At 50.9% G+C, this 7630-nt stretch overlaps 1 protein-coding gene across 3 annotated transcripts in view; it reads right to left on the bottom strand.

Annotated features, from left to right (window-relative positions):
* Nucleotides 1-7630, bottom strand: part of MASP1 (mannan binding lectin serine peptidase 1) — a 51372-nt gene that overhangs the window by 33472 nt on the left and 10270 nt on the right. The gene's annotated exons all lie outside the window — the stretch shown is intronic.

Consider the following 7630-nt stretch of genomic DNA (forward strand, 5'->3'; position numbering starts at 1 on the left):
ACACTTAAGAAGCTGCCTCTGAGGGATAACGATCAAACTAGCTTTGAAGGCTTCCCAAGCTGGCAGCTCTGCAACTGGTAGCATGCCCCATTGCCCAGCATGATCCTGGAGCTGCGACTTGGGCAGAGAGACAAGCCCCATCCATCATGCGGCTACTTGAATTGTTCCAACAGGTTGTCTTAATTATTGGTGCTTAGGAACCATTTGGGACAGACTCTGTGTCTCTCAGCAGGAGGAAAAATAGTTTCCAGCGGGTTATTTTCATTTTCTTGCCTTAAACCTCCCCCTGGTATTTTAGTGGAGGGAGATCCGGTGATCAGGACTGGACGTGAACATGCGCTAGTTATCTCCATCTGGAGAAGTTGCCATCAGTGCTTGCTCACCTGCTGAGAAATAGAGGGCGATTAGGGCTGGAAGGGACCCTGAAGATCATCGAGTCCAGCCCCCTGCCCCACGGGTAGGAAGTCAGCTGGGGTCATAGGATCCCAGCAAGATAAAAAGAAGTGGTCCCTCAAGCTGCTCCCCTAGGCAGCCACACTCCGGAGCTGAAGGCTTTGCATCTTCTTTCCTGGCGTCACTGTGGCTTTATGGGCGGTTGTACCGTCATCGCCACTTGTAGGCGCCTGGAGCCACGGGCATTGGGTTGTCTCACCCGCACTGCTATGTAGAGTGACCCATTCCTCCGGTTTTGGGATGCAATGTTGGGGACGGGCTTCGCTTGCTGTATGTTCGCACCCCCAGGTGTGTGTGTGTATTTGTATGCACTGGGTGGGGGTGGACTTTCTGGACCTCTCAGGCTGTGGTTGCACGTGATTGAGTAGCAGGATGGTCCCTGGGCACATAGGAGGCCTGCGCAGCAGGAATTTCTTTTCTTACTCCCTTGTTTTTATCTTACTTTCTTCAGGCAGAAGCAAGCCTTGCAGCAGAGAGCAGTGTGACCCTTAGGCGAAGGGTGTAGGGACATCACTTACATGGAACCTATAAGGCGCATCTACACGAGGCGCTTACTGCGCATTAGCCTAATTACACTGCGCAGTAGCATATCATGGCAAAAACCACGCTAATAGCCTACTGCACAGTGTTATAAGGCTAATGCACAGTAAGCATCATGAAAAAACCATTCGGTAACTTTAGGCACCATGCATTTAGTTAGTCCTTTAATAAGGAAGTAGTACACAAAACACACAGTATCTAAGGTGCATTAATGAACGTGTGTAGATGTGCCCATAGAGGAAGAAGTGAGCTGCCTTGGTTCTCCTGTGGAGGAGAGCCTGTGAAGGTCACAGCTGGTCGATACCAAACCAGTTTGCCCCTGAAATGTTCCCTCACCGCCTCCTGCCATAGTGTGGGCACCTGCTGAGTCTCTGCTCTTTGTGTCAGGAGTGGATTCAGAACCGGGGGACTTGCAGTTCTGAGATTTCTGCAATACGATACCAAGGGAGCTCCAACCAGCAGAGTCAAGACCAGAACTCAGACTTGGTTAAATAAAAGCATTTCTCTTTGCTCGCTTTCTTTTATTTTTCCCATTTCATTGAGGAACTTCGGGAGTTTGTTTTTGGCGTTATGTTCCCTGCCGTGTTGGGCCCCTGCAACGCATTACATACGTCATGCAATTTACTGGTTAATTGTGCAAGACACGCAGGCTGGCCACACGTGCAAAGTGAGACTGGCCACACATGCAAAGTAGTTATCACACAGGTAACTGGTAAATTGTGCAATAAATTAAATCCGGCTGCATGGGCAACGTAATGATCATGCCATGAAAATCTCCATCCAGCTATGAAAAGAGCCAACCAGCTACAAATTGGGAGTGTCTACATGCGCATTAATGCCAGCTTAAATGTACAGAAATAAGCCAGCGTCTACATGTGTGCATTAATGCTGTTTGCAGACTGACTTGGGACTAAAGTTAGCCCCAAGTTAGCCCACACATACATTGTTACTGTACAGTAAGGCATCTATATGTGCGTTACTGCACAGTAACTAATTGGGTGTAAATCTGATACCTGCATGATGCAGGTATCAAATTTACACTCAAATCAGCGTAAATCACTATATTTACTGCACAGTAAGGGTGTGCATGTGTAGCTGTGTGCCCGTACCGCACAGTAATTTTGGTTACTGCGCAACATGCCCAGTTAGTGCTTGAAAATGTGTAATAACTTTATAGGTGGCTTCTGTCCAGCTTTACTTTGAACATGTGGCAGGGCCCTCAGAGACCCAAACACATGAGAACCAGAAAGCGATACCGAAGCAAAACGACCTGCCAGATTTTACAGCCTCAGCTGGGCATGGTCCAACTAGCAAACAAATGGCACGGCAAACAAGGTTGAATACTGGAAATGAGATTAGCTACAAGGCCAGTGGATATCAGTGTTTTTAGACTCAAGGCACACCTGGCTAGATTCAAGCCCCCTCCCCCATGGAAAATGCCAGCTCTTAATTTTTAACTCTTTTATGAAGTACAGGGTAGAGATGCATGTAACAGGTGACTGAATAAGATATATACAGAGCACAAAGTTTTGTGAAGTTGAGCTCACCCCATCAGGTGCTCCAAGAGGACAGTACAGAGCCGTCAGGCTAAGTACAGACTGTCAAAAAGCCCGAGGCTGAATTGATTCAATCTTTGCAGGTTAGTCTACACTGCAGAGATTGAACCGATTAGCAAATGAACAGACCTTCATTTTTGATTCAGGGAATGCAGTCACATGCTTGCAGTGGCTCAAGCCAGCAAGAGGGGGTGGGGAGGGGGGCAACCACTGCCAGACTAAGGTGGGGGATTGGGGAAAAATGTAGTGGCATTGAATTCGTAAAAGCTTGAACAAGAATAATCCTTTCTCTGAAGTGAGCGTGTATTGAACACAGCAGTTTGCAGCCTCAAGCACAGGACAGAACAACCACAGACCTTTGCCGAAGCTAAGATACAGCCCAGTAAAACAGTGAGAGCGCACGCCGTGTAGTCTAACTGAAAATGAAATGGAAGAAACCAAAAAGATAAGAGAAAGCCTTGCACACATCTTGTGTAATCCCTTCAGAAAGTCCTTGCGTAGGTATTGCTGTCCCCCACCTTTTACAGGTTCTGCTTTATAATGTCAGTGTAGTTCTCTGATTCCTTTGGTCACACCAGCTCAAGCTGTTTGCAACCCTCTCCTGTTCCTCCACCACCAGCACATACATGTCATGATTGTGCCAGGTCTTTGCCAACACCTCCCGCCTCCCCAGCTGGTCCTTCAGGGCTTGATGATGCAGGGCTTCCCTGAGCTGGGGAAGGGGCATTAAAGTCTTCAGACCCCAGATCCCAGCCAGGGTTTGCCTGGAGGGGGGCAGTCCCTCACATGCTGTTGCCCACCCGTGCCCTGTGCCCCACACCCCACTCCAGCAGAGAGCAGGGGGTGTGGGCAGTACACCGACCTGGGGTGTGGTGGGGGAATTAAAGCCCCTCCAGTCTGGGCCATTTTGAAACTGGTTTCTGTGCATTGAGCTTTTGTTCTGTTATAGGTTTCAACCAGTTTCTGATCACTTAAACCAGTTCAGGTGTAATTTCTGTCCCTCACCTAAGACACCACCCATAGGCAGTGATCTTGGTTGAGCCCCTGCCTAGCCGCAGCGGCAGATCCATGAAAGCCTCACAGCAAAGCAGAGGTGACTCTTGTGCTCTCTGCTACTGACCTACTACATCTGCCAGGGCAAATCCCTTCATCCCTCCGCACCTCTTTCCCCTTTTGTAAAACTGAGATAATCCCTTATTCACAGTGGGACTTGGAGACTTAACGCTTGGATGCCTTTTTGTACAGCACCTCCTGAATGCTTGAAAAGTCTAAATCCCTTTTTTCAAAACTCACTTGGGCTTTCGGGAATCTTTCCATAGGAATATAAAGTCCTTTAGGAGCAGGGCTTCGAGAAAGCCCGGCTCTACTGAAAATACGGAGTGCTCCTGAGTCATGTCCGGATGTGGGACTTAGGTGCTTTTGGAAACAGTCACTCATTGCAATCCTCTGTTGGCAGGTGGGTGAAAAATTTGCAGCCGAGGGTCTCAGCAGGGCATTGCTATTTAATTCACTTTAGACAACGGCTTGGGTGAAGTCTTTCGAGACATTCCTTGGGATGACCAATAAATCATGCCGGGTTTTTAAGGGCATCTGAGATATTTCAGAGGCTCAAAATCACCTCTGCACACTTGAAAATCCTCCCCCAAGCGCCTGGCTCATCTTTTACTGCTGACAGTCCTGTGCGAACCTGGCCCTTGGTCCTTGGAGAACGGGGAGCTCATGTCTGCTGGCCTCTCTCTCCCATTTTTCTGCTTCCTCGAAGTAATGGTTTGATTTACCCTCTCAAGGACAGTAGGATGAAAAGCTGTGCGTGTGTGTGAGTGAAGGGGGGGTGCATGATTTCCTGTAGCCCAGACCAGACTGGGACCTCACATGTGAAATTTGGGGGTAAATCCACAGAGGCCCATTGCTACTGTTTCCTGTCACCAGCTTATCTTCTCTCTCAGCTGCCCCTTTCACACTGGCCCGTGCATTGCAACCTCTCCCGGCTGCAGCCCACTGTCCCTCATCGGCATTTCTGCAAGGGGATTTGAATACGAATAGCCCCCTGCTTTCCCCCAGGCGGGATGGGGGGTGAGGAATGCTGTTTGCTCAGAAAATGCCTGCCTCGCTTCTTGTCATGCCCTTGCTCGTCCCCTCTTCCAGCTGCTGAAGCCTTCTATTTTAGCTTGGGGGCCACAGCTGGGTCTCCCTAGTCCCCCATGCCTCTGCTCCAATACACCCTGTCCCTACAGCCTGCAGAGAGGGCTTGTACTGTTCTGGGGACAATGTCCACCTAACAACGCACCCGAAATACTTTTGTGAGGCCTCAGTTGGGTCTTTTTTTAAATCTGTTTGATATTATCTGTTTTCTAATAACACGTTTACAGTAAAAAAAAGTACCTGAAATACCATGACCATTAAGGTGGTTTTCCTAGCCCTTTTTTTGGCAAGGGGTAACGTATACTTCACCTCCCGCCTTCACTTCTGGTGGGAAGATCTCTGCTATACACCGACTGTATAGAAATGGGAGACCCCTGCCTAGCTTGCTCCTGAGACCATACGGCTGAAGGCAAGCAAAACTCGGGGGCATCTGAACACCAAGCCTCTGGATTTGGGCCTCTACGTGGGATGCTGCCAAAGGATTTGGAAGCATCTGGAGCCCCAGATGGGGGTGCAGGCTGCTTGCCCGTAGCGGGGGCCACCTCTGGTTCTTGAATGACTGCCGGACTTGGAATTGATGTGGCTGATTTGACCTGGGACACACAAAATTTCCTTAAAACCCCCCAAAGCAAACTATACCTGGTAGGGGGAATACCAGGGCCTTTTGGCTCGGATCAAGTGGGGGCACCCTAACCCCAAGACCTCTGGGCATGGGTCTGCACGTAGGATGCCTGCCGATGGATTTGGGAGCATCTGAAGTCCCAGGGAGAGAGCCCGCGAAGGAGGCTGTAGCATCATACGTGGTGTTTAAAACCACTGAGTTCTGCCACATGGTTTTTGGAACGATTGAGTCCTGCGCAGTCAGTATGATTTGGAATTGATTTGGCTGATTTGACCTGGAACACGAAATATATTACTGTTTTTTTTTAAAAAAGTGTCTCTGCCTTTAGGCCAAGATCAAGGGAGACAGAGGGGAGCTGAACGCCGAGGCCTCCAGGCCTGGGTCCTGCACGTAGGATGCCCGCTTGGATTTGGGGAGCAGCCAAAGCCCCAGACTGGTGGGTCTGGGAGGAAGGACACTTGCCCGGTGGTAGAGCCACACAGGCTAAACGATTGAGATCTGCTCAACTGAATTTTGAAACTTGACCTTGGGGTTTGCCCAAGTGAATTAGGAACTGATTTGGCCTGGAAAAAGATATGTGTCCACTTGACACCTATGTGTGTCAGGAGGTTGCCGAGTGTGTGGCAGGGAGGGTCCATGCCAACCAAATGATGGGGTGAGAGGCCCTGACACCCATGTGAGTGTGCTCAGGTGTGTGAAGGGTCTGGGAGTGTGACAAGGGGTGTACAGGCATGAATGAGTGCCCAGGTGTCTGTAGGCGTTTGAGGTCTGTGAGGGGACGGTGAGTGTGATCCCCTCATGCATGCAAGTGTATGCATGGAGTCTGCTTGGTGTGCAGGGATTGTGAATGTGGCACATGTGTGTGTTGGTGTAAGTGGAGTGACCACCCCCTAAGGGAAAGGCAGCGGCTCTGATGAGCTAGGGCTCACTGAGCTCAAGGAGAAAGGAGACTGTCTTTGGACCCGAGTCACTCTAGATTTCCACCGTGACAAATGAGTGCACAAAGGTGGGGCAAAGCTGTAATCCCAGGGAATTACAACCAGGCCCAGGGCATGGATGCACCAGCACAGCATCCACGCACGTGTCTCGGCACATTATTGTAACCGGCTCCCCGCCTGCGGTGCTGTCTGCCTCGGCCACATGCAAACGGCGCACGAAGACCTGTCACTGCACACAACTGCACTGTTCGGGCTGAAAACAGCATCTCTGGGGTTGAAGACACCCAGGAAAAGCTCCCTCTGCTACAGCGGGCTACAGCTTAACTATGCCGGGGACTCTCAAGGCAGTGACCTGTTGCAATGCTTCTCCAGCGCTCTGCCCTGATCTTCAAACCCTCCCGCTGCCCGAAAATATCTGGCAGATTGGATGTAGACCTGGGCACTGCCTCCTGCAAGGAGAAGACAGCACAGGCCTCACTGCATTCATGAAATGAAATGTCAACACCACTCAATGAGTCTTCTGGACATGTGCACACACATGCATGCGTGAAGAAAATGCATGCACGCATGCATCTGCACTCACCCCACGTATCAAACCATAGACAGTGAGGGTCGAAGGGACCTCGGGAGGTCACATCTAGTCCAGCCCCCCTGCATCAAGCAGGACCAGCCCCAACTACATCATCCCAGCTTTTGTCAAATTGGGCCTTAAAAAACTGCCAAGGATGGCGATTCAACACTCTCTCTGGGTGACCTGTTCCACTGCTTTACTACCCTCCTAGTGAAAAAGTTTTTCCTAATATCCAACCTCAACTTCCCTTGCTGCAGCTTGAGCCCGTTGCTCCTTGTCCTGTCGTCTGTCCCCACTGAGACCAGTCCAGCTCCAGCCTCTTTGCAGCCCCCCTGCAGGGAGGTGAAGGCTGCTGTTCAATCCCCCTCGGTCTTCTCTTCTGCAGACTCAGTCAGCCCAGTTCCCTCAGGCTCTCCTCACCAGTCCTGGCCCCCAGCCCCACAAACATTTTCATTGCCCTCCACTGGACTCTCTCCAATGTGTCCCCATCCTTTCTGTAGTGGGGGGCCCACAGCTGGACACAGGACTCCAGATGTGGCCTCCCCAGTGCTGAATAGAGGGAAGAATCACTGCCCTCGATGTGCTGGCACCACTCCTGCCAGTGCAGCCCAGGATGCCGGTCGCCTTCCTGGCCCCAAGGACACACTGCCGGCTCCTGTCCAGCTTCTTGCCCCCTGTCCCCCCAGGTCCTTTTCTGCAGAGCTGCTGCCCAGCCCATCCCCCCAGCCTGCCCCGGTGCAGGGGATCGCTCCCCCCTCAGTGCAGGACTTTGCACTTGTCCTTGTTGAACTTGTGCACATCAGAGCTT

The sequence above is a fragment of the Crocodylus porosus genome, unplaced genomic scaffold (genome assembly GCF_001723895.1).
Source record: "Crocodylus porosus isolate Cpor-Errol unplaced genomic scaffold, CroPor_comp1, whole genome shotgun sequence".
Taxonomy (NCBI): Eukaryota; Metazoa; Chordata; order Crocodylia; family Crocodylidae; genus Crocodylus; species Crocodylus porosus.